The following is an 8,293-nucleotide window of genomic DNA, read 5'->3' as shown; positions in this document are numbered from 1 at the left end:
CTCCCCTCTCCATAGAGCATGAACGGTGCTGTATGTACAGCATCGTTCATGCATCTTGCAGCCCCTTGTCGTTGGAAAGGATCGTGAAAGATCCTTTCCAACGACAAAAATTGCAAGTGTGTACGCAGCTTAACTCTACTTACACATATAAAAACATTTATCTGTTTTTTCCCCAAAGTGCATCAAAGATCTATGCTCCCCCCCACTCGCTCGGAATGTCCAAACATAGAGATATGGCCATTGTGAGAAAAATAGTAGTCCAGTCAGTCAAGCTAAATACCCTAAATGTGAAGAGCACAAAGGTCAGAGAAATTAGTAAAGCATAGCAAAAGATACAAATCAAAGTTTACATGAAGCTTGCAGACAAACAACTCCTTTATAGCTGGGATTTGTTAGCTCCACTTATCTATTGATATGAGGGTAAGCCCCAGAGCCTTCATCAAGGCCAATCTCATTCTGGGGTTCCTGCGCAAATGGTGGAATCTAAACACATCCTAATTAAACAATAAGCACATGAATGGGGGTCATATTCAAAAAAGACAAAAAACTAACCTTTTTTAAGTGGAACTATTCCAGTACTAAAAGAAGTTCCACTTTTAGGGGTGAATGATCAAGCAGGTCATAATTGCAAAAAGGGACAGACCATGTCCCTTCTGCAATAATGCGTCTTACCTGCCTAATTGCTGCAGGCAAATAATGGAAAATCAAGATGACTTAAGATCGTCCAGAAAAGGAAGAAGAGAAGGAAAATGGCAGCACCCGGCACTGGGTCGGGGATGGGCAAGTCCACTAGGTGTAGTTCCACTTTAAGGCTATGGGCCCTAACCTAATGGGATGCCGTCAGCATATGACTCATGTTGTAAATGTGCTCCTTGTTTGGTTAGGATGCATTAACCTCCCACTATTAGCACAGCGACCCCAGAAAAACATTGATCTTGATGTTGGCTCCAGGGCTTACCCTCATATCAATAAAAATCTGTGCTATATTGGACTTGTTTGGTTGGCCCACTGGCTTTGTGTAAACTTTGAGCTTAGGTTTTTTTTTATTTCTTTATTTGTCAGTTGCGGCCTAGTGCCCTTCTAATCCATGCTGTTGTAAACAATAGAGATATCATTTCCTGTCTACCCAGACAAAATGTTTGCGTTGCGTAGCATTGTAGAGTAATAAGCCTTACAATGTATTTTCTTGTATTGATTTTTATCCTTAGCCTAACTCTTTTGCCACATTATCTTTTCTCTGAACCCATTGCTAATTTTCTGTTGACAGGCCTTGTTTTGCACTTTTTTCACAATTTATAAATTCCAACAAAAAATGTTATGTTTAAGCATAAAAATATTCTGTATAAGTAATCACCCAAATCAATATAAACCCAGGCTAAGTAGTCAGTTAACGTTGCCTGTTGCGCAGGCATCTCTTTCTGGTGTCCCCTGTCTGGCAAAACAGCTGTTGTTCATTGCAGTCTCATTTTGTTTTTTTTGTATTTTTAAGTGTCCTGGCATAACCTTTTTATGTTTTTTTTTTAGCAACCCTGAAAAGTTTGCATTAAGCTCCTAGGAAATGCTTTCAATATGAATGGGAGCCTTTGCATGCAGCTTAAGACAAGCACGACAAAGGACACTTAAAATGCCCAGGCCTTTATTCCTAGTGGGGAGAAGAGCAGTGACAACAAAGGGGCTAAACAATCAATGGAAAACAAACTAGCACTACCTGCTAGGTTGAAAACGAACATTATATGCATTTTTTAATATTTGCCTAATTAAAAACAAGAATGGTTTTAAAATGTCCTGATTTATTAGCCTTGATACTAATGAACATAGAAAAAATATAGAAAACTACCTCAAGTAGTAACAGGTTGGTACAAAACAGATAAATGGTCAAATTGCGTGGTTGTGCAGGTAAGTGCCTGCCTGGCTTATCCAACGATTTTTTGAGACCCCAACACAAAGCTATACAATTCAGTAAGACAGCAAGTATTTTTAGAAGGGTAGTTTGGTAAGGGGGGCTTCCTATTGACCCAGTGGAGGATTCCTTTAAAAATGATACATCTTGTGTTGGATGCATTTAACCACAAAATGTCTCTATTCTCTCATGTAACAATTTCCCTCCTGGTTTTATTCAAAAATGTTCCAGACTTTTTAAAGGAAAGTTTCAAGTTTTAGTGTTTAAAGTCAGCACATCAAAGACTGAGCCCTCAGATAACAACTGCTTATTAGTGTTATTTTTTTTTTAATTATTATTATTATATTATAGTATAATAATTATCACATTTCTGATGATTTATTTACTTTTAATATAAACTCTTCTATTAATCAGAAAGCCTGTGAAACATAAAAGGATACTAAAGTGCCACCTACTGGTTGAAAAGAAGAAAGCAATATTAGTTTTCAATATACTATATTTCATATTTTAGTGCTAATCTTTAGGGATGACTTTTGCTGCCGCTGTAGGTTTGGGCTTTACATTCTAGAAGAAGGAGAGAGGGAAATAGAAAAAAAGTGGGTAAAAACACAGGGTGAATACCTACCTGAACAACATACCAGTCTAATATATACAACATAACAGCAAGGAATAAAAGTTATTGCCTATTTTAAAGTACATAAAATGTGTAACCAAGGACACCACTTCACTATAACTAGGCGTTTGGTTAGTCTGACGAAGTCTGGTGATATGTATCTTAGCTGGTACCAAAATACGGATAGCTGTGATTCTTCCTTTTACTTGGGATTTGTCCTATATTTAGGTGGAGTACTGCAAATTCAGAGGAATGTAGAATTATTGTGGATGATATTTTAAAAATTTAGTTAATTTTAAATTCCAGAAGAAACAGAGGGATTTGCAATACCAAAATAAATGTAGGAGAGTTGAATTCACAATCTCTCCAGTATTGTGATGGGTGGTTGTGGAATTTTTTTTCAATTTGTAGGGTGTAAGGTACTATTGATTTAAAATGCTTTGAAAAAGATGCCAGTGGTTTTTGCACTTGGTGGCTTTATAAGTTGCTTGTAAAGAAACAGACCAAGTGTGGGATGAAAACTTGGGACCAATTCTGCATAGAAGCAGTTACAGGTAATGAAAGGTTGTTACTCATTTTAACATTTGGAAATAGCTTTAGCTTTGTAAATACGAGTGTTTGAGAAAGATATGGATATATGCATCCATTTTAATCTTGGTCGGTTAGGGTATCTATGTAAAAAGTGGCAAACACAGAGGTAAGTAAAATATTCCACAGGATGTCAGTCAGTTTCTACCTTGTTTAAAGAAAAAAAAAGTGAATGACCTGTGGACCCCTAAACCACCTTGCATTTTATCTCTCAGATTCACTGCACCCCATTTATTACTATAGATAAAATAAATATAGGTTATACACCAATTAAGCCTATTATCACTGATTAAAATTGGTCCTGTCTCTGGACAGTTTTGCACTGCTGTATTCTTGGAAAGTTCTTAGTAAAACCACAACCTGTCCACTGGTAATAGTAAATTTAGGCCTTACTGGTGCTTCTGTATAATCTCTATGATATTAGACCTGCCTGTATTCCTTTCCTTTAATACTATTTGGCCAACTGTCCCTCATTAAAAATGTCCTGCTCCTGGCCAATTTTTCACCTGCAGCCTAGTAATTTCTAATAAGAGCTTGACATTCAGCTGCAAAACAGTATTGCATCAACAAGAACAGGTACAGTCACAAACTGCTGGCTAATTTCTATTTGCTGATCAAATGGGCTATTTTGTTAATCAAATTGAGGTGCTGCTGTATGTAAGTCAAGCTCATTGTAAAAAAAAAAAAAGAAATTCACATCACTGGCAGAATACGCTGTCACTGAGACTGCCGGTGAAATAGACACCATAACACCACTACCATCACAGCTTTACAGCACCCTGGAATTTGTTATTAAAATGTATTTTTATGTTACCTTTGAAGCTACAATAAAAGACGTTCACCTTTTTGTTTATTAAATGTCTTCTATGGCAATGCCCAACATATTGTGCATTTTTTGCTAGTTTGCCTATATCCTTAAACATAGGCAGAAAATAGCCACACATTTGCCCCTTATACATTTCTATGGGATTCACTGCTAAGTTTATGTTTGCTGAACCCATGGTTTTAAACCCAGGTTGATTCACTCACTACAATTAAGAACATTATTAGCTTTTCTGAGTCTGTTAGCCAAGGTTAAAGAGGGCATAAAGCATTTTGGGTCATTCCCTAGGTATATTTGCACATTAATCCCAACGGGCTGGTAGTTGGTTTTGCCCTTATTGGCATATAACAGACCACTGATTGGCATGAACAGGTAACAGGTTGCTGACAGTTTCTGTTGTCATAGACAGGTAACAGGTTGCCAAAAGCCATTATCTTAACTGAAAGGTAACACCCGACTGACTGGTGTTGTCCTTGGCAAGCCAGATCCCCCACAATGCATTGGCTGGTTATCACCCTAGTAAGATATAGTAAAAATTTGAGTCTCTTGTGACTCTTTTTGTTGCTGGAGATTTTTCATTGCTTTCCATGTTCACCATAGGGGGTTTATCCTATTTGTTTTGTGAAACACTTACCGTAGCTTTGAAAGTGTTGGAAAATCGAAAAAAAAGAGCTGTCAAACAATAGCAGAGGAAACATAGTATCCAGTGGGGGCACCTGTTCCATTAAAAAAAACTACATATCCACAGTAACAGGAAATGCTCCTAATAGGACTCATTTAACAAATTAAACAAGGGTTATACCATTCCCTGCTCTGCCTAAAATTGTTTAAAAAAAGGTATGGCTTTAAATATATGTTAGGGGACTGTAGCTTTTCTAAAAATCGGGGTACAATGATGCCGTATCAAATACAATAAATACTGTCAGGCCATAAAGCCATTTTGGGCACTTCATGAACATACACAAAATCAATATTCAAAACATTTAGGATGATACAACCAGAACTTGAAGTTATGGGTAAAGAAGGAAACAATTAAAACCATAAACCAGATGTTTGTGGTCTGTGTCTGATTAGGGAGATGTTTCATTTCCAAAGTCAAAACTTTTTTTTAAAAGTCAAATATTTTTTTTTTTAAAGTGTTATTCTTCAGCCCATTAAGTTGGAGAATTACAGATATGTGACTAAAATAAATATCCTTAGCCTTGTGTAGGACTTTGTGAATTGAGTTTACTGTATCCTAAGTAAAAAATAATTCCCCTTGCCCCATGTTTTGATAAAAATTGTAATATTCTGGAATTCTCATGACTCATGAGAGGTGACAGAGACAGCATTATAAATCTGACATGGGTTTTAGGTGTCATTTCAAACTAGTTCTGAAAGTCTGAAAGAAGAATTCAAACTGTTCAACCAAGCTTTATGAACATGCACTTTAAATTCTACAACTGCCTAAAGGTATCATATATCCTTAACATAACTTACTGGAAATATACTGTTCAATGTGTGCCTTTTTTAAAGTATATGTTAAAACAGTAGTTTTTATTTTCTAAACTCAAGTGGATGAGGTTTTTCAAATACAACCAGCCAGGGTTAGGAAGAAATACACAGAAGGTCATGTTGCTGTGTTTGTTTTCAAAAGTCTTTTGTCTTCTATAAAGGAAGCTGTTATAATAAAAAGAGTACTTAATCATCAGGACAAATTCATGAATAAATAATATGTTAGGTAGGTCTGCTCTCTAATCATTTGCCAGCTAACAATACCTGAATGGGACAAGATACTGATATGTTACCAAAGTCAGACATTTGCTGAAAGAAGTTGGGAACACAGACAGGTGTATTCTTTCCTTACAATGAATGGCGGGTGAACAGCAGAACCCTAAACACAACTGTGATGTTATGGGAATATGAACAAAGCATACTGATGCATGCAGGACACACATTAACTTCCTAAAAGAAAATATATGGCTTTATTTTTGTAAAGAAGATTGCAGAAAATGACTTCTCTGGATAAGTGGAGATGGTAAGTAAAATATCAAATGCATGGTGGAAGAAAACAAAGTAGGCAATTATACTGGGCAAATATATAAACTCTGCATGCAAATCTGCTGTGGAACCAGGTTATGTACAGCAGAGCTCTACTGTTACCGAAACCAAAAGATAAAATGTACAATTAACATCTAACTACTTTTTTTACATTATTAGCAAAATTAGGATGTAATATAAAATAACTGCAATAGTTTTCTCTTTACATGGTAATGAGCTCAGTTGCAACCACGCTTTAGGTTATACCTTTTCAGCTGGTGATCTTCTCACTATCCTACAATGTGTTAAGCTTTGTCAGGCAGCATCTATTATTATTTTGCTTGTGATTGGGGCACCTATGGTAACCTTGATATTTTGGGGGTATCATCTATATTGCCTTTTGTTTGTATTTGTTATATTGTAATGTTATATTTTGTATTAGTTGCATTGTCGTTATTCAGCCAAGGTTGGTCATCTGTGTTTTTGGTTTTTTTGGAGGGGGTAGAACGTTATTACACTGTGTTTTGCATTTTGTAAATATATTTATGTGTGTGTGTGAGTTTGTATATTAATAAAAAACATCTTCTTGATAGCATTTTAGTGCAGTTTTGTTCTGGGATTATACAATAGATACACTATCCTAAAAGTATGATTGTTATTTATTGGCATATATTGGGGAAAAAAGAGCTAAGGTTCTGCTCTTTTAGGGATTTTTTAAAAATAGAAAATTATCATTGATAATTTTTTTTTGTTTTTTTTTTTTACAAAAAAGGAACATCAGAATTTTCATAATTTTATAGCCGATATTCCCTTCTTTAGATAAAGAGTTTTGATACTATAAATGTATGTAGAATCATTTGCTTATATGTGCACTGAACCCTGGCAGAATGCTGAGGTTATAAATACTCTGTCAAACTCTGGCCCGCGGGCCAAATCTAGCCTGCAACATCCTTTTTTTTGGCCCCCAAAGGAATCCTAACTATGACTTGCAGCTGGGCCATCACTGCATTGAAAAAGCACCGCTACTACAATTCCTGGCATCACTCGCGTCTATAGACCAGCAGGCTCTCTGCCTATGTGTGGCCCCGCATTGGACTGTTTTATAGACCCAAGTAATCATGGGAATTGTAGTAGTGGCATCACTCGCGTTTATAGACCAGCGACCTCTCTGCCTATGCGTGGCCCCACATTGGACTGTTTTCTTGACGCAGGGAATTGTAGTAGCGGTGCTATTTCAGTTTCAAGTTTGGCCCGAGAATTTCTCTAAGTTTTTAATTTTGGCCCACTGTGTATTTGAGTTTGACACTCCTGATCTACACTGTGTTATGTATCCTAAAATTAATTGTTTAAATGGTTTCACATGATTTAACTACAAAAAGAAAATATAGAGTTTATATTTGAATGATTTTAAAGACTGAAATGACACATTAACGGACTCGTTATATGTGTATAAACCTGTCTGCAAACGTAAGAAAAAAAACATAAATTATGATAGCTAATAAATCAATAATGAGTCAATTTAAGGCTAATTAAGTGTATTGTATCTTTTAATGTATGTCTTTGAAAAAACAGCCTAATATTACATTAAGAAATATATATATATATATATATATATATATATATATATATATACACACAAAGTTGAACATAATCGTTTTGTCTGTATTTTATTAGGCAACTTATTGTTCACTATTAAATATTCACTAATATTTAAAATCATATTTATACATATATTTAAAAAAATAAATGTTTCCTTTAAAACTGCTCTGTGCTGTAGAAGATTATAATTGACTAATTGAGCTATAATACACCATGCAATCCACATATCAAATGCTTTTACACTTGACACATTTTACACCCACTTCTTTCCAGCATTAAATGTTGCCCATGTGTTACCTGCAATTGTCTGGACATGTCCTGAAGGCTAAAGACAAGTTTTAAAAGTTGTAACATTTCAAAGCAAAATTAAGAAAATACATCACTTTTTAATGTACAGCGCTGCATAATATGTTGGCGCTATATAAATACTCTTTAATAATAATAAAGATCATGGTGGTTCAGGAGTTTGCACTCTGGCCTTCGCAGTGCTGGGTTCCAGGTTCGAATTTTGGCCAGGGCACTATCTGCATTGGGTTTTGCAGGTTCTCCCTGTGTCTGAGTGGGTTTCCACTGGGGTCTCCGGTTTCCTGGCTTCCCCCCAAAAATTGACTTTAGACTACATTATTGACATATGACTATGGAAGAGAGATTAGATTATCAGCTCCTTTGAGGGACAGTTAGTGACACAACTATGGACTTTGTACAGCGCTGCGTAATATGATGGCGCTATATAAATACTGAGCAGTAATAA

This window comes from Pyxicephalus adspersus, chromosome 12 (genome assembly GCF_032062135.1).
Source record: "Pyxicephalus adspersus chromosome 12, UCB_Pads_2.0, whole genome shotgun sequence".
Classification (NCBI taxonomy): Eukaryota; Metazoa; Chordata; class Amphibia; order Anura; family Pyxicephalidae; genus Pyxicephalus; species Pyxicephalus adspersus.
The sequence above is the reverse complement of the archived record's forward strand: the minus strand, read 5'-3'. Positions refer to the sequence as shown.